Consider the following 20,071-nt stretch of genomic DNA (forward strand, 5'->3'; position numbering starts at 1 on the left):
TCAAGGAATGTATGCATTTAAACATGCATTACAGGGGTCACTATACCAGAATGTGGAATTTTATAGTTTAACATCCCTCTTTACTGTACTTAGCTTACATGTAAAATGCAAGGTGATGTATTTTGTGATTTTATTAAAAACCAATTTTAGAATTCAGTCAAAGATGCAAAACACACAACATGACAGTCTAAAGTGGATACAGAAAGAAGTGGGAAAGAGCAGTGAGAGGCAGCAAAATATAAATGAAGATTTAACATTGGCACTAGTTAGTGTCAACATTCTTATTGGAACCGTGGATCACCAAAAAGTATGCACAATTTGGAGTCTGTGGCTGGTGGATTACTCTAAAAGCTGTAGGAGGTTTCAGTACAGCAAATATATGGTCAGCAAATATTTTTTTTGGAAATACAGGGGTTGTGCATTAGATACATTTTCTGAATGTTATATTTATTCAATTAAAGTATTTGATTTTCTTTTCTTTGTGATTTTTGTTTTCCTCCCTTTTTGAGGGCATCCCATCACAGTGTTATTTGATAATGTTTGTTACCTCCTTTAATGCAGTACAATTGTTAGTGATATAGCACCATGTAAATAGCAAGTATAGCTATGTATGACATGTGGCTTAAGAGAGTAAATAATCCTTGTAAACATGTAAAGCACCTAATTAAGAAAAATGAACAGCTTGTTGAAATTCTGGGATTGCAATTGTGCTTTGTACGAAAACCAAGCTACACAGAGGGTCCCCACAGCTGAGTTTGAATACTGTCACGGTTTATGTGCAGGTAGATCATTTTTCTGTGCCTGCACCGGCTCAGTGGTTAGCATTCCGATTAGCCACTCGGCTAATCGTTATTTTGGGGTGTGGGGACGATTAGTTCGAGCTTGCAGATTAGCCACTCGGCTAATCGTTATTTTTGGTTCCTGTGGGAGGATTGTTCCTGCTTGAACATTCCATGCATTCCTGCAGGGTTACCTCTGATCGGTTTCACCTGTGGGTTGCTCACATCTTCCGCTGATTACCAGCCACACCTGTGGCTGGGTATTTAAAGCGTCAGTAGGCAGTGGAACGGTGCTTGAGTGTAACGTGTTTTGCTCTAGCCAGTTCCCTGTCGTATTTCTGAGCAAGGTGTAAGGAATTTAAGAACAAAGAAATTTAAAAAGAATTCTGACTTCAGTTTGTTTGTTTTTTCTTTTGAGAAAAAGGTATTAGGACGGTATATGTCCAGATTCTGAGGCTGGCGGTTTTAAGGGGTTATTGTGTCACCGTTGGGGCACAAACCTTTCTGCCCCTTACTAACTAGTTTCCCCCCTGGTTTTAGTTGGCCTCAGAACGTCTTTTGTTTGTTTTTTGAAAAGACATTTTCTTTTTCTCTGCTTTGGGTCAAAGTTGTTTTTTCTTCTTTTCTTTTCCCTGTTCCTTTATTTTCTTTATATACTCCTTCTTCCTCAGTTACCCGTTTAGGGGTTTATTCATTTTTTGGGATACGTCCCTTAGGAGTATAGCACCCCCTTCTCATTTCGTCTCTCACGAGACTCAGTGGTTACTGGAGTGCCCCTTTGGTAACTTATAGATCCCCTGTTTGGTCGCGTCTGGTCTTCACACTTCCCCTCCCTCACAGAATACCACTAGTCTAGAGATATAATAATTATCTGAGAATCTGAGACGTGAATGATGAATATTTGGAGAGAGTAGGATGTAATATGTGCTTTTTTTTAACAATGCGGTTCTTGTATTGCTTTTCTCCCTATGATGCAGTCATGCTATCAACTTTTAAAATCAAATAAACAACAGATCTGTATGCATGTATTCATTTTGAATACATTGAATATATTCTCTCATTGAAAAAACGATAATTTGGTTTTGTGGAAAATGTTTTTATTATTATCAGACATATTTTATCTTTGTTCTGATGATGCCACTATGATGCTATCAACATTTAAAATCTCAAATGTGATAACTGCAGGATGACATTTATCTTTTAATTTGTTTTGCTGAAGAACATATATAAATGCTCTTCTATAAATGTGAGATAAACCATCAGTTGTTCACTAAACAAAGATTTACCTTGTTAAATTAGTCCAGGAAACACATATTTGGAGGAAGTAAAAAGCTTGCACTCAGAATCAGCATGTCAGTGAGGAGTATGAGAGGTGATGGAACAGTAAACGCTATGCAAATCAAGGCAGTAAATTTCCGCTTACAGAAGGCGAGATTCTGGTGTAAAAAACAGACATATTTTCAGATCCACACTATAAGCTCAGTAGTCAACCAGAATTAACAGATGAAATAGGGTGCTTTAAATAAAAAACCAAGGCCCTATCCATGCAACATTAAGGATGCAGTATACTGTATGTTTAATATTTGTATTGCTATTTTTGACTTATTACAAATGTTATTTTGTCCTTTGCTTTTTTATATAAAATTACTTTCATACTTTATATTTATGCAGAAAACCCAAAACTCTTTTGGCTCTTTTGCCATTATCGAACAAGGCTCTACTGCCAAAGCTTTTAATGCAAAAGCGATGTCTCTTGAAAGTGGGCTCCGAACATGTCATCAATCGCTGAGCATTATCAACTCAATCTGTTACTCACAACATCAGCCAAGTCTACCTTTTCAGTAGCCCTCTGTGAACATTAAAAAAAACCCTTTCAAGGAATCTCTGAATCTGCTGAACCACTGTGTTTATTCAGAAAAATCAAGAGACCCCGTTTTTTTTCGATTTAATAGCACATTAATTCCCAAAGGGTAGGCCTATAAATGGATCAATTTTAGCCTGATTAGGAAACCTAAGAATTGATGATTATTCTTGGAAAATACAGCTCCAGGGTTCTCGGTGCACATTCAGGTGCACCATAGATAGCAAATTATATCACAACAGTGGTGCACCACACTGTATATGGCAAAGGCCTAGTAACTCAAATTCACTTGAAATCAGTATTGAGCTTGTTAGCCACCAACTGACTGGTATGTAACATGCAAAGGACATTGTATTCCCTCTCCAACAATAACAATACCAATTGCTGGCCATACTTAAAGCATGTGTGACTCATCCACTGCTACATTTTCCAGCCACTATATTTAGTTGATATTCATAATGAACAATCATCCAAAACAGAGTGGAGTAGGTGACCAGGGCCCATATTCATAAAGAGTCCAGGAGCTGGAGTGCTAATCAACGATGTTATTGTTTTTTTATAAACAGGTGTAGATGTCATCATATTCCTGCTTAGCATTACAGCACATTGTTTACAGAGAAACATTAATACAGAAGTATTTTTTCTCAAAAGTCACAGATGTGTTTTGGTACTTTGATAAATGAATGTCTGTCATGTTGATCATGTTTTTGGTATGCCGGAATAAGAAGAAGCATTAAACAAAATACAACTGGCATTCTAATCTCCATATGTATAAGACATTGTGACCCAGAGCAAGCCAATATAGAGAAGTAACCACATATTTACTGAACATGGTTGCATATCCCCTCAGTATTATTGTGTGTCTTTGCAAAGTATGCAAGGTTTTTCCAGAGAGAAATATGAGAAATTTAAAGGCATGAAAAATCATAATAGCAGGATCTGACCCTCGGCAACCCACATTAGGGAGAAACATATGCCCATTGTGCTTTGCTGCTCAGGATAATGTCGTATGATAGTCACACTACTGCTTACTCTAGTTTTTATTAATATTTCTTTTTGTGATTTTTTTTCTTCTTTGCAATAGAGTGTGAAACTCTCACTCAGATACATGCTCTCCTTTCATATGACAAAATGTATTTAAGCAATTCAGATAGGCCAGTGTGCTCCAGAGCAAAGCACTGTCTGAGGTTGTACTAGTATGCATGTAAATACACCGCATTGTGTGTCCAGCAGTCTTGTAGCTAGTGTAATTTTTGTTTTTGCTTTGCAACTATAAGTATGAACTTTGTAGGTAGACAGGGGTCCATGATTATAATGCATGCATCTTCTCTTCTGTATGTATGTATTTTTATTTTTTGGTCTACATTTGTATTAGTGTGCAAATCATGTGATTTCCATGAACAGTATTTAGCACTAAAAAGTGAAATGTTAGCATTTTAACTGTGCTAATGTCTATTAGGGGGCAACACGGCTGTGCAGTGGGTAGCACTGTCGCCTCACAGCAAGAAGGTCCCAGATTTGAATCCAGCCATATGCTTCAGATGACACATGGGGCTTTATTCATGAAAAAGGACTGCAAACTTCAAAACTTACCATGAAGTTAGTTGTAGTAATTGAATGAAAGAATGTCCAAATTGTAGAGGAACACTGATTTTGTTTAATTTTAACACCCAGGTAAGCTTTTACAAATCTACGGAGCCCCCCTAGGTACCCTATATTTCAAAGTGGAAATCAACATTCAATAGTAAAAGTACAGTTGCAGGCAGGTGTGGCATGTGAAAAACATGCAGATGCAGACCTCTAGTGCGAATAACTGAGTAACTCATAATATGATATCACAATACTTTGCTCACGATAAGACCGTATCACGATACCGGCGATTCTGTGATAAGCAATGTATTGCAAGACAACCATCTACAATACAACACGATATCTGTGTAACTGAAGAAGAAAAAATATTCACTGTACTTTGAAGTGATGTCAGTTTCACAGAATTTCAGATAAGTGAGATTAAACAAGGTAAAACAAACTGAATAGAGTCTTAGCATAACATAAGTCCCTTCAACTGTTATCCATACATGTGGAGATGAAGTACATTCAAATAAATTAATTTTAATTCACTTAAAAAAAAATGCATCTTGATAATGGTACAAAGAAGCCTCATTTGGCTGTGCCATAGGAGCACACATCCAGATGCTAAAGTCTAAACTTAAGAAGCAATGACATTTCAGAATGGGACGCATGTGACTGCAAGTATTAAATGGCCTGACCTTCAAATAAGCTCTCCTCATAAAAATACATTTAACAAATTTTTTTAACAAAATGTTCTTTGCACATGGCCTGTGTCCAGTCCTCCCTTGGTGAACTGACGTAAAAGGCCAATATAACTTTTGGCAATGGTTGCGTTTAAGTCACGCCAGCGATTACAGAATGTGTGCGGTCTATGATGAGCTGTATAGCTTTCTTTGGAAAACAAGCGTCAGCCTTCCAGGAAATCCAAGGCAGAGAAAGCTCGTTGTAGTGATGGCAATTTTTATGCAGAGAGAAATCACTTTTCATTGGAAAGCACAAAGAAAAATGAGTCATGCTTAGTGTTTTGTGTATCTCTATGGGCCAAATACTATTTATATCCAAACGCAATGTCAGAGGTCACTGGTTACATAAATCTTTAGTGGGGTAACCTGTTAAATGGGAACAATTAATAAAAGAATGAGTTGGATTCTGAGCTCACACATCCTCAACTGTGTCTAGATCATAAATCACAACTCATTGCATCAGAATTCCACCAATTAAAAGTAGTCGGTCAATGCTAAGTACATGTTTAAAAATAATTGACATTCATAAGATCTGTTGCACCTGCTGTTTAATGTATGCTTTAAAATAGTTTTCAAAATGCTTCTCTACTGAAACCTACATAAAAGCCAGTGAAATACTTGTGATGAAAGTACCCACCTGCTGCTTCTGTTACCGTTTCGATTCCACACTTGTTTTTCTTTAATCATATGTACCTACAATTCAGAGTACCATTTCATGGAAATTTATTATTTAAAGTTCTCGCAAAAACACAGTAAAAAATAACATTATGTCAGGCATTAACATCATGACTTTCCATTGCAGAGGGAGCATACATCACTTCCATTAATAAGGCTTTCAAGGAAAATTCTCTTCTATTAAGTTGCACAAAACACTTTTTTTGCACTGTAAAATGTTCATGGTCCCAACTGGACTTGTATGTTCTCTGTTAGAGTTGAATTAACACCAGACATTTACTGTGTAGTACTGTAAATCACTTTATAAATAAGGGGTTATGGGATTATGCCCTTTTGGAAAACATTCACATCCCACAAACCTCTTTCTATGTTTCCACTTTTGTAAATTCAGCTTCAGTATGTAACATTACAAATTTGCTTCCACAAGCATGAGCATATTGCCTTTATCATAGCAAATACACATCCCTTCCTTATCCACTCAACCACATGCACTTTCTCACTTCACTAAGTACCAAATGCCTTGTTCTCTGTTGTACTGTCTACATGCTATCATCCTCTAAGCCATGCTAATGCAATGAGAAAGAGCATGCTTTATGGTCAATTCCACTGATTGCTAATAACACCACACTGGCACACCCACATAGTGGGAGCAAGACACAGGGATAAACTCCACACGGAAAGGCCCAGGCCGGGATTCGATCACCATTTCACCCACGTTTATTATTTAAGCAACTGATAGCAATGGAAAAAAGAAGGGCACTTCTTGCCCTTGGGAGTGCGTAGCTTAATAAACAATACATTACTTGAAATGTTATTTAATCTACCACATCCATCCCACTGTGGTTACAGCCTCCATTCTGTGACTGGATGAGGAGCAAACTGTTTTTCAAGTTGCATTCATGGACCTGGCAAAATATTTCTCATATTAGCCTTAATCTGCTTTAGTATGTGTGGGAGGAGGTAGAGTTGTGCCACTTGTTTTATTTATTTCTGGCTGTTGCTTATAACATGACGTAATGCAGTTTTGTCTTTAGACTTTTGGAATCTAAACGCATGGGACCTATGTTTCAAGTTAGTGTGTTAGAGCTGCTCTAGCAGATAATAGGTTTTATGTCTGCTGATTAGGTAAGAGCTTCCCGCTGGGTTAGGATGCATGGGTACAACCTCTAGGGGGAGATTTTAAGGGTGGAGCTTGCTCTTTTCTCCTGCTTACTTGGAAAGGTGGCTTGCTTATCTTCAATGTTTATTCAAAGCATTCAATTAAACTGAAATAAAATTAGTATATCCCACATCAGCTATTACTGACCCTCTATGCATGCATTGCATCTGCACAGACAATCCGCCCTTATAAATGAGTGAAGTAAGCTATATGTGCTCCCGACAGGGGCTACTGTTCCTGTTCACTTGCAGTTTTAGTTGTTGAGCAAAGGCAAAAGCAATGGCTTTTGTTTTCTGCCAGCATTTCTGTTGGTGAGATCATCTGGAAATTAGTAGAAATTAGAAATCCATTATGTCTTTTGTTCATTTGTGACTAACACTTCCCCAAGGTTTTCAGATGTATTGGCCTGCATAATATCCTCCTAAGTCTGGGCAATTCATTTCTGTCCAATGTAGGGGACATCTTTCTACATATCTGAACTTGAAATTTGCAGTAGCTCCTGTAGAACGGCATAACCAGGAATTCACAAAAAGAGTTGCGCTTCTGACATTGTTACACTTTGATTGTCAGTATATACCTCTGGCTGTCATGTTGGCAGAAAAAGGTACAGAAACTACTGTTTGAAGCTGAAGCTGTCTCAGAATTTGTAAAAGGTCAAACATGGTGCATTTGTTCATTTGTGCCAGTCCGTCCTTCCTTTCTTGTTCTGTCTTAAAGTATGGCAGTGCTGATTCTGCAGCCATCCATGTTCATCTGTTGCCTTTATGCAAGAGTGCTGGTATACTTTAAGAAGCTGAGTGCAACTCAGAGATAAACTGCATAGTAAAGAAGTGCTCGCTTTCAGGAGTTGTGCACCCAGGTATCTGCTTTTTGAAAACTTCACGCTTTTGCCTGTTTTGGATGTGTTGTTACCATCCTTTGTACAAGAGAGTTTTTCAGTATGGGAAAGGTTTTCAATGTTTAAATATGCATAAGATATTATATAAAAGATATTCCCATGGTCTGTGAACAAATACAGAATGTGAAATTTTGTTGAGAGTTTTCATTGTTACCATTTATGGCTAAATCATGGATCGTTTCGTCATGGAATTTAATGATGTATTTCATAAGACTCCACTCCAAAGTTTAAGTACAAAACAGGAAGTTTTTTGTGTAAAGGGACACAAGGCCCGTAATGACCTGATGCATTTCTGCAAAGATGTGAATTGAACTTTGCACCTTTGTTCACAACCACCAGGTATTGAGCATTTGGCAGTCCTGATAGTATAGACAGGAAGTATGGTGCAAAGAACTTGTGTTTATAAATTTGAAGGAGGAAATGTCAATCTTCTTGCTGCAGGTTGCATTTTACATTTGTTACACATTACCACAAAAATGTTAAAAACCGACTGAAAAGCTGCAGAATTTTTTTTTTTTCCCAGCAGTGTAAACGGAATTTAAATAATATCAAATCAATGAGCTGCTTTGAATTTTTGGATATAGGATGTCAAATTATTTCTCTGTATTTCCACAAGGTGGTTATCTCTGCTCACAGCTGCTGTAGACAAACATTTAAAGAACTTGCCAACAGTGAAACAGTCTTCTGTTTAGCTGAAATTTGGTAAAATCACTGTATAGCACAACTATGTGTGAATATACTTCAGCCTACAATCTTGAAATTGGGATAACTCTAGTTTGGCTCCACAGTAATATTTAGCGGACTAATTGAAATGCTCTAAAAAGAACAGTGTAATGATGTAACTGTACACAGGAACATTTGTGGCCTCTAGTATCCTGATCATGAGACTGCTGAGTCACATGCATCATTAGCATTTTCTGGTCAATCAAGGTCATTTGTGACGGCCCCAGGGCCTCTGCCAGGGCTTGTGGTGTTGTTGTGTTGTGTGTTGTCTTTCAGTGTTGCTGGTTCCTTGTTGGTGGGAGCTAGAGGCCATCAAGTAATTGGAGGCAGCTGGCCACTGTCTTAAGGTTGCATAAAACTCGCCCCATCCTGGTAGTCTGGGGCTTCCTCTTACCTGGTACCACGTCGTGTTCCATTGAAGTTCTCTGATTTTCTGTATAGTTTATTTGGTATTATCTTGGTTAACCTGACAGTATGTTTCCCTGCCAGTTTCATTTGTTAAGAAACAACATTTTTGTTACATTTGTTGAACTAAATTAATCTCAGTTAAATAAAATTCCTTTCTTTTAGTTAATCCCTCACGTTTGCTGTGGCCTCAGAGCCGGGCCATAACACATTTAGGACTCACTAGACCCACTTCACCTTGGTAACTATAGATAGATAACTACAGAAAAAACAAACATGTTCTAATTAACATTCTGTAAATTTACATACAGAAAACAATGACACAATAATGACATACTTTTTTTATCTGTTCATTGGTTATTTATGACACAATGAGTATATGACATCTTTTAACCAGCACAATATGATTTCTTTGACATTCAGAAGACTTCTGCTTAACCCTAATTGATATGAACATTACATTGGGCTGTCCCATTGAGAAAAAAAGACAATATATTCTGTTCACCTGGAACAAGAACTGCAAGCATAGCTTCCCTTTTAATTTCAAGAAGGAACAGACGGTTTCATTAACAGGTAACTGAAGCATGGCTGCTGAACTGATGCAGGGAATATATATGAAATTTAGCATATTGCGTCCCATTCGGCACACACCCTGATGTAATTAGAATGACGTAAATGAATACTGCATCTTAGGCTATGGGAATGAATATGCATAATTGTTCCATAATAGAAGTACTGAATATTCATAAAGCAATTCTGTTAATTGTTGATGCGTATCATCTACCATCAGCCTGAATGTTCCAATCAAATATTATCAGGTAAGCTGCAGTCTACACCCATATCTCTAAATATGCCTGTGAACATGGATATATTTGTAAATCTAAGTGTAAAAAATAAAATAATACCCATTATTTATTATTATTATTATTACTCCTCACCAATGAACTTTTCTTGAAAAACGAAGGAACTGACAGCAAGTTGATGAACAATGTCTTGCACACAGGCTCAGATCCACACCTACAGAAACACCATGACAGAAATTTCAGAGTGAAGTCCCTGTAGACGTACAGTATCTTCAAGAAATCTATAATTACAGATGCTCAGCTGAAATGAGCAGGTATAGTGAGTATGATGAGACAATAGGCTTTTTCAATGCAAGTGTAGATTAATCTCAACTTCCTGAGAGCAAGACTGCATGAGCAGAATCATATTTTCCAAAGATAATTACATATCCAGACTGTATGCATAATAAATTAACTAGTGTCGTAGAACATTTGACCCTTTTGAAATATTCAATACTCATTGTTGTTTTTATAATGCTTTATGAGAAAACATTACTTGATTTTATCCTTTGCTTTCCGGAATAAGCTTGAGCTCTGTGGAATGTTTAGTATATGGCCTCGAAACTTCATTTTTCCAAGGTATTACTGAGACAGTTTGAAAAGCTTTCTTTATTGAGGTGATTTGCCCATTAAACTTGTCTGGCTGTCTGCAACATTATGTTCAAGCCTCTTTTAGAATAAATAGGTGTTTTTTTTTTCATGATCAAGCTCTATTTGTTTGTTCCAGGACATCAGTGTGAAATGTTAGTACACCATGTCAATACATCCAATTGGAGAGGACCCCAGCATACCTCCACAAGATATTCAAACCCTACATGCCAGCCAGATCTCTCCGTTCTGCTACCTCAGGACGCCTGGCACCTCCCCCTCTTCGCACCTGCGTTTCCAGAACACGTCTCCTATCTGTTCTGGCCCCACGATGGTGGAATGACCTCCCCGTGGAGGTCAGAACAGCTGAGACACTGACTCATTTCAAGCGACGACTGAAGACTCACCTCTTCAGGCTGCACCTCTCCCCATCCCTCCCTACCTCCCTGTAATCTCTTAAATGACCATAAGCTTAGGGTTGTAACTAGGTAGCTGTTTCGTAGGTGACTTAGTTAATGCACCTGTCTTAACTACTGCTTGTATTTTTCCATAGACTGCGTTGTTGCTGTTCTCGTTTGTGTTAGTGTTAATCAGTTTAACCTTCAGGGTCCAAGTTGAACTATGCGGTTGTTCCCTGCACTTGGACCGGTACTTCTCTCTAGGCTTTTCGTCATACTTGTTCCTGGTTATGGTTATACACTTTGTTGTACGTCGCTCTGGATAAGAGCGTCTGCCAAATGCCTGTAATGTAATGTAATGTAAAGACAGTTTGTCGTGTCCTGGCCAATAAAATTGACTCTTGTGACACAGCACCAAGTTATGTTTTTTATTTTCTCGTGTGGGATCTACTAATTCGTTAGGATAGTTGTACAACAGCTTCTACAATAGTGGTTTACAACTAACTATGAGGGCATAAAGGGGAGGTTTCTCAGTCTTCAGAATCTGACTTCCATATAGAAAATCTCTCAAGCAGTCACACTTTAACTGAAATAGACAGCAGTGCACTCTAATACCATAATTCAGCTATAGTGTTTTAGTCAGTGAATTTTCACATTGTCCTCAGAATTAACTGCAACGAATTAACCAAACATAAACCAGACTAAGCATTTTTCAGAAATTCTGAAATTCTACCTGAAAAATCATTTTCAACTGCCAGTTGATCAACATTTAGCAGGGGGAATATGGAACTACTCTACCATAGCTGGCCTATCTTCCAGGGAGAATTAACTCGTATCTGGCCAAACATGGTGGCCCAACAATCTGTTACTTGATTTTATATTGATGTTTCTATATTGCCAGAGCTGACATGTATCCAACATCAAGTCCACAAACCATAATTTGGTTTCTTTTCACTTTTACTCAGTGTTTAAACACTAAAGCATTTAAAATGCCTAAGGTCTCCCCAAAAGGACACTATATGGCATTCTGTAAACATATAACAGCAAAAAAACATGTTGTTTGTTATAGCAACGCAGAGGTGGCATAACTGTAAAATATGTTACATTTATACAGATGCGAACAGCATGGTTTTTGGTCACCTAGCATCCAATTTCCTCCTAACATACTAAGTACAGACAATTTTTTTAAATGATGTATGATTTGATTTCTTGCAAATAAAAATAAAGCCTCATACCCAAAAATTACTTTTTTAATTTTTATGTTTTTACTTAGCTTGCTCAAAAACTGTTTTTTTTTTTTTGTAAATATGTCCAGCAAAGGTTATCACTGTGGGAAGTGGTAGAGGACTAAATAGCACATGTACAAACCTGAAATAGCTACGGTAGCTGCATTACATTTAAGGCAACTCTCCCCTACATGACTGAAGATGGTTGGATACTGGGTACGGTGTTGAACAACTTGAAATATTAAAACTATGTTCTGATGTTTTATTTTTACAATTGAGATGTGTTAACATTTAAAGGTGACAGTGCCTATCCATGCATTCCAACACCTGTCCAAAACCCAACTTCACCAGAGATGGAGTGGTATAACAATGTTGCTTTCCTTCCATGCGCAAGACGCATCTTAAATACCTGCACTGTATTTAAATGCACTCGCTGCGGGTGTGCTCATTTACATAACCAGTCTTAGGAAATACCCCTTTAAACTGGAAACATACGTATACATAGCATTTTGTGGCACTAACAATAATTTTCAGCATGTTTAGTAAATATGGCCCTTTAAATTAAATCTGTTACTGCTTTGGTGTGTTGTTCAAGGAAGGGTTGAGTTCAAGGTTTTTGATGTAAAGCAGCCAAAGTCTGACAATGACAGACGGCTGACATAAACCAGGACTCCGCTCTGCATGCGACAGAATTGTAGTGATTCATGTGAGTGTTTACTGGCAGCTAGGCTGTAAGGGGATCACAAGGTGTTTTCCTGACAATGTGGGTATTACTATTCATGTAATCTTTGTTTATTATAGATCAATTTTATAACATTAAATATTTCCTTTTGAAATGCTTTGATAGTCAGTCACAAGGTGTCCAAAATGTGTTTATCTTTTGCTTTGTAAAGCCGATAGATTTATCTTATTTGAAGTGGCTAACAAGGCTGTTAAGAGTACATGGCCCAGTCTTGAGTATTACCTCTTTATTGTTCATTTAACATTAAAACATCTTTCAACATGTTACACACCTCCAGTAATATGCTGTATGCTATGTCTGTGATAACTTTTGTGCATCTGGTGCAGTAGTATGTCCAGGTACAGCATACTGAATGTGTAACCTTTCACAGAATAGGCACAATCGGGAACCACTCAAGCACGTTCAGGAAAACGGTTCCACGGCTGGTTATTTTGCACTATACCCTGCCACCTGTGGATCTCTTAAGCCATTGGAGGACCTGTGTATAGCATACACACTCTTGGAATTATATAAATCCTGTATAAGAAGAGGAGAATAAAACTGCTGAAAAGCCTTAGAAAATGCAGGCTTCCGGTCTCTTTGTGCACTCTCTGGGCATAATAGATGGATATTCTTTGCGACAGTGCATTCTTGTATTTTCAAAAGAGCAGCCCAAGCAAACAATATATATTTTTAAAACAAGAAATAGTTGCGTGAACTTGAGCATTATTCAGCATGAGACTGTAATTGCCCGCCCACCCTCTCAAAGAAAGTAAAATTATGTTTAATGAGCACTGGGGGGGGGGATTTATTGGGCTGGATGCTCATGAGTATAACAGTCTGGTTAAAGCAGATCATTCATATCCTTCTCAAGTACACAGCTGTGGAGTTTTCACAGCAATTGTCATGCAAATGAAAAGAAAAGAGTGAATTATTATGGTGTATTGTACCTTAGTGTTCTGTATTCAGCATTTCTGGGCTCACTGGGTCTGCACCATCCTGATTCGCACAAAGGCAGTGAGCTTTCTGCAATTAAAAAAGGAAATCAGGAACGTTACAAATTGAGCAGGTTGTTTTACAATGTTCGAAACAGTTTCCTCAAGATCTGCAATAGCCTCTCTGAAAAGGTAAGAAAAAGAAAACTCAGTAGGAAACCCTGAACAGTGCCAAACTCTCGATGCTGTATAGGTATGAGGCATGTCGTCCCACCAAGCCATAACTTGGTGAGATGCCATACCTGCCATCCCAGTTTTACCTAACAGAAGACTGTCAATTCCATTCCAACTGTCCACAGTCATTGAACTTTAAAGTATCAGACATAGTGCAGTTGTCTGACAGTCTGCACAAGTAAATCGAACAGACAGACAGACAGACAGAGCAAAAGGAATCTTTCCCTGGGCAACTTCAAAAAAACTAATGGAACATTTAATGAACAGGACAAGAACACTGATGTTCAGAGTCAGATTCAGTCTCTGAGGAAGATGACGAAGACACTGAAATGTCAGTCCGTTCTTTGCCTGTTCATTAAATGTGCTATTTGCTCAAAACGTCTGTGCAATTTAGTTCTTCTCATTCTTTGCGTTTATCTTTTTGAGGTTATGTGGGATTTCTTTCTTCTGTGATTTTCCTGGATGTTGAGCACCAATCTATTCCATTTTACAATAGGTAGACTGAACCATGTCATTTTTAATTTATTTTTGTTCAGACAGTGCAATTGGGTCCTTACATACTGCTTCTGTAGTGGGTGGTCATGACATTGTGTTCTTAATACTGCCAGGTCTTCTACAAAAAACCATCAGTGCTGTTTGCAGGACCTTTTCAACAGCATGTGTTGAAATCCATCGATCATCTTACTTTCTGCAACCCTCAATATATCAAGTCAGTTTTTGCAATTGAATTGGGAGCATGGAACTCAGCTCAATTGTGAGATTTTGGATCGCTAAAAGCAATAGGGGACGTGATGTGGTTCATTATTTAAAAAAAAAAAAGAAAAAAAAACCTTCTGTACCCTCGAGCCTCTATTTCCTATAGAAAGGGGTCTTTATTACCCTGGTGAATGTAGTACATTGAGAGAAATGTGGTGCCATCTGTCCCACGCTTTTCAATCTCTACTTTTAGATGCAAAAAAAGCTGTGTCATGTTCCTGGTAAATGTAGCAGATGTTGCATTGTGGCACTTTCAGATAATGTAGTGTATTTATGTTCGTTAAGTTGCTAAAACATCTGCGGCAGTATTTCACTTCAATTGCTCCACATTCCCCAGTTCCATAATTACATGGAAGTTAGTCCTTATCCTTGCTGCTAACAGTAAGTGTCTTTTTTTTGCCATTTCAAAAGTGAAATTATGACGCAATTCTGCTTTGTTGTGCTGGTTCTGTTTGAAATTTTCCCCTTGACATAAGCAAAGTTCTGATTTTGAAGGACCCGCTGGCTCTTGTGAATAGAGGAGTGACTCGCAAATCACAAGAGACGAGGTGTCATTTAGATTTTTATCATCTCTTCTTTGTTTTTATTTTTTTGTTTGCTTGTTTGGGTTGGAACCACTTTCTGACCATGTTGAGGGGGTACAGCTCACATTCACATTCCATTCACACATTATATGGAAAAAGTTACAACAGCCATGATATGTTGAATATATATAGTATACATAAGTATATTCAGTATTTCAACTATGCTTGAATTAACACCGTATATTTTCAAGCCTTGAATACAAATGTATTAATGCACCATATTGATAAGCAGTGTGTGTTGGGAAGCACTGTCACGTACACAGGTTGAGTAATAGTGTTGTGAATTTTCAAGCTTTTTAACACTGAAAACTCTTACTGTAACTTTCTGCAAAAGAGAATTGAGTTTTCCAAACATTCATGTTCTCTTATCAATTGCCATTTTCTCTCATTATGAAGGAATGCACTCCAGAGAAGTCTTAATTTGATACCATGTGCTAAAGTAACAAATATACTAAATAAGAGTGGGTGTGGTAAATAAAAGCCAAATAACCAAAACTGTGGTAAATAAAAGACAAAAATATCAGCTTATGTAATATTTAAAATGCCATAGATGTAGGTCATCCAATTAGTTGTGTTCACATAGCTTAAGGGTCTACTCTGTATGGATGTGAATTAAACCATCGCTGCCCTGAGCGCTTACGTTGGATGACAGTTTGCCTTTATTTACTACATTCACGAAAGCTTTTGTTGCCATGAAACAAAATTCAAGTACTTTGCACTACTTAAACTTCTTACAGCATTTATGCCAATTTACGACACAACATTGCATAAAACTGCAGTGGGCCTATATTTGCGTGGAATTTATGCTTGTCTTCATTCCTTTTACTTCGGGAAACCTGATCTCCTAAAGCGCATTTGATTTGGGATACACGTTATGACCAGAAATGTCAAGACACCCCTTGGTCTGGGGCTGTTTTTCATGGTTTGGGCTAGACCCCTTAGTTCCAGTGAAGGTAAATCTTAATGCAATGACATTCTAGACCATTCAGTGCTTCCTACTTTGTGGCAACAGTTTGGATAAGGCCCTTTCCTGTTTCAGCATGTCAATATCCATGGGCACACAGAGATCCATGATTTTGTCGAGATCGGCGTGGATGAACTTCACTGGTCTGTACAGAGCCCTGACCTCAACCCCATCCAGCACCTTTGGGATCAATTGAAAAGCCAGGCCTAATCACCCAATCAGTGCCTGACCTCAGTAATGCTCTTCTGGCTGAATGGAAGCAAATCCCTGCAGCAATGCTCCAAAATCTAGTATAAAGCCTTCCCAGAAGAGTGGAGGTTGGTATAGCAGCAAAGGTTGGACCAGCTCTGTATTAATGCTCATAATTTTTGATGAGATGTTGGATGTCAGGTGTCCATATACTTTTGGCCATGTGGTGTAGTACCTGTACTGTACTTATACTTACATGTGTTACATTAAAAGTTGCCTTAAACTACATTTAATTTCCAAGATGAGAATACTTTTGAAATACATTATTTCTGTATTATCTACTTACTGATCTCTTTCTTGAACATGGCTGGAAGAATGCAGGAGAAAAGATATACATATACATATGTGCTCGTGTAAATCTCCAAATAATTTCAACCATGGCAAATCCTTAGCCATTCAGTACATGCTATAATGTATAAATGAAGTATTTTATTTTATATAATACTCAAAGATATTTCTGCTATGTGGTCTCAGGTTACTACTTGGTATAATTATTTTGTCCTGCATATAAATATTACTGAGCTCAGTTCTATGTGCATCCTGGTAAGGTGCAGTCTTTTTATTGAGAAATAAAATTCACTGAAAGCAATGAATGCAAATTTACAGAATGTTCATGCTTGCGTTAAAATGTTCCACACTGGTGGTTTTGGGCTCAGAGTTTTTGTTGTGAGACTGTTACACTCTTGAGTACTCGACCATGGGTGTGCTTTACCATGCATCTAGAGAAAAATATTGGTAAGGAAGGCTGGATGTGGCATAGAGTCGGGCTCTTTGTGCTTTCTGGGCAAATCTTTGCTTGTGGAGCAGGCAGAAATGTTTAAGAAGTATAAAGAGCATTTAAGAAGCATAAAGCTGCGAGCGGCATGTTGGTTTACCCCGCAAGGCCATGCACCACATCACCCCACTAAAGCTGCACTGTGAGATTGCCAGGGCTAGTGGACTGAAGTAAAGAGTAATGGGTTTGTATGGTAGGCTAGCTCACAGGCCAGAGAATTAGAGGTAGATAACGTGAGCCTAAGCCCTTTGGTGCCTTTATCAGGCATGCCACCCTGGCGTTTCCAAAATGTATGGATTTCATCTTACTGAAGAGGTTACCAGCAAGGAACTGGGTGTGTATCTGTGTTTGTGTGTGTTTGTGTGTGTCTGTGTGCGTGTGTGTGTGTGGGGTTCTCTGGGATAAAGCAAACAGACAGCATGGACAAGAGCTTTAGTAAATTTGCTTCTGGAGAAACTAGCACATCGACAGTATGTGTCCCAAAATGTAATGTGGAATAAAGTTAATGGGAAATAAAGGAGCAATACAATATAATCCTCTTATTAAAGTTTCCCCACTGTCATCCTGTCAGATTTGGGCACTTCACTTTTAAGTCTCTTGTTGTCCTATGGCATTATTCAATACTGTGCTTTGAATGGGTTGTACACTTAAGCAGTGATAACTAAACAAATTTCTTTTTTACTTTTTTAGCAGTCCAATGCTGATACTGAAGTAAGAAATTCTTCTGGTTGTTATAAAGTGTATCTAATGTATTCATATTACATTAAATGTGTTCAGTTTAAATGTATTCGTTTTCAAACATTTAAAATGTGCATTAACAACAGTTTGTGATGTGTATCAGTATAATATAAATTGTTTGAAATATACAGGCTATTGACCATTAGGCTATGTATACGTACCATTCCACATGATCAGCTGTCTGACCCTGGAAGAGTTTAACGATGTATAATATGCACCAATATGTTAGCACAATTGAAATAAATAAACTCATTGAGATTTTTTTCAAAATGTAAATGTACAAAATTAACTTGTCTCTGGTGGCATGATGGGAGTAACCTTCAATATGGTACTATGGTATCTATTTCACCAACATCACAGTGATTAATAATAGCATCTGTTTATTGGTGGTGGGGTACATTAAAGGTCATAAGAATGAGTTTTATTACAAGTACATACTATCTACAAATTAATTATGACTGTATGAGAAACTGATCTCACCTGTATAGCTTGATAAATTGTAGCAAATGTGAAAATATATATTGACTTCTTTTTGTAAGGAACACTAATTCACATTTAAAACTTAAAGATGCAGAATATTATGAATATGGCAATTGATAATAAGGGCATTGGGACAATATACATTTGCTTCTGAAAAGTGTGATGCAACAAGGTAAGAAATTCATATACCGAGAATATCAGATGTGTGGGATGTGAAGTGAATTATAGGAGGAGAGAATCCTGAGGAATTAATTACAGACATCAATATATAACTATAATGAGCAGGGAAAGAGAATAGCAGCAGAATCACAATGTTTCACATGCGACATTGCTAAAGGTTGCAAACTAATTTGTGTAGTGATCAAGCAAATGGCAAACATTTGATCATTTGTCTTTTTTTAATATATAATAGAACAGATACAGATACTCTCACCTCACTGAAGCAGCACACTGCATGGTAAGAAGGTCAAGCCATGGAATGAAGAGGTTTGTTTTTGAATCCAGGCAGCAGTGAACACTTTCAGAATGACCAATCAGGCTGTGGGCAGGGAAGTCTGTGTGACCAATCAGGCTGTGGGAAGGACTGTCTTCATGACCAGTCTAGCTTGAGGCAGGGCTGTCTGTGTCACCAGTCAGGCTGCAGATGGCTGGCAGATAACCGTCTGTGCAGCCAATCAGACTGTAGGTGGGTCCGTCTGTGTGACCAGTTAGTCTGAAAGCAATCCTGTCAGGCTGCGGGCAAAGCAGTCTGTTTGATCAATCAGCGCACAGGGCGGGGTGATCGGTGTGACCCAGGGAATGCAACAAGGAATGTCCACGTGGCCAGTCAGGGATAACTCCAGTCGGGCTGTGATGTTTCCACGTGCTGGGAAGAGAGAACAGCTGGTCTCAGTACACTTCACTGCATCACAGAAAATGAATGGACTCTAAGCTAGGCTGTTTTTTCAGCACATTAGGTTAAGGATGGATGCAACCGTGGGAATGCTTGTCACAGAAATGAGCAACACTGTAAAGTGGAGTGAGCCAAGTCTGAAAGTAAGCTTGCCGGATTGCAGTTCACAATCTGTTTCATAGTTGAATTCATATTGCATTGAAAAACTTTAATCTAATCAACTGGCAGATTACTGTAACATGCTGCACTGAAAGAAAGAATTCCCTCGGAATATCTACAATATGGAATATCTACAACAAAATTGCATAAGGGAACCAGAAGAGAAGACAGAAGGTGTTTGCCTTCTTATAGCTCTTAGCTTGCAATACATTGGCATGTGGTCTGAGGAGTTAAGAGGGTTTTAGAGGACTCGGGGAGAGAGAATATGACGGCCATCTTCATTTGAGCAGTTACCCTGCACATGCCCCAGCATTCACACATAAATTTCCATTTGAATGTCAGAGTGGTAAACTGGTGCTTATGGCAGATATGCATAACACTGAATTCATTCAGATATATTCCCATTTAGTGTTTACATTTGTTAAAGAGCAATATCTACAACAAGTCTGTCTTTTCTATATGTTATATATCGTTACTATATGTGTGCATGCGCATTTTACATATGGACATCAGATATTATGGTCTCTAATTCTGCAGTCAAGGTGCACTTGCAAATCTCTCATCCTACTTTTATTATGTACTTTCATTATGCTGTGTCCAACTCAATTTTTGTTGAGAGACGTGGGCACGCTGCAGTGCAGTGGCAAAAGGGGCTGGTCTACAAAGAAAAAACATGTGTGGCTGAGGTGGGGCTTTGGTTTCTGGCCAATCAGCT

General features: G+C 38.1%; 1 protein-coding gene across 1 annotated transcript in view; it reads right to left on the bottom strand.

Annotated features, from left to right (window-relative positions):
• Positions 1-20,071, bottom strand: part of sntg1 (syntrophin, gamma 1) — a 139,034-nt gene that overhangs the window by 62,950 nt on the left and 56,013 nt on the right. The window contains exons 2-3 of the mRNA XM_064347057.1: positions 18,739-19,170; positions 13,541-13,616 (exon numbers count right to left, since the gene is read on the bottom strand). The gene's annotated coding sequence lies outside the window, so the exon portion shown is untranslated. The remainder of the gene's footprint in view (positions 1-13,540; positions 13,617-18,738; positions 19,171-20,071) is intronic.

This window comes from Anguilla rostrata, chromosome 8, assembly GCF_018555375.3.
Source record: "Anguilla rostrata isolate EN2019 chromosome 8, ASM1855537v3, whole genome shotgun sequence".
NCBI classification, from domain to species: Eukaryota; Metazoa; Chordata; class Actinopteri; order Anguilliformes; family Anguillidae; genus Anguilla; species Anguilla rostrata.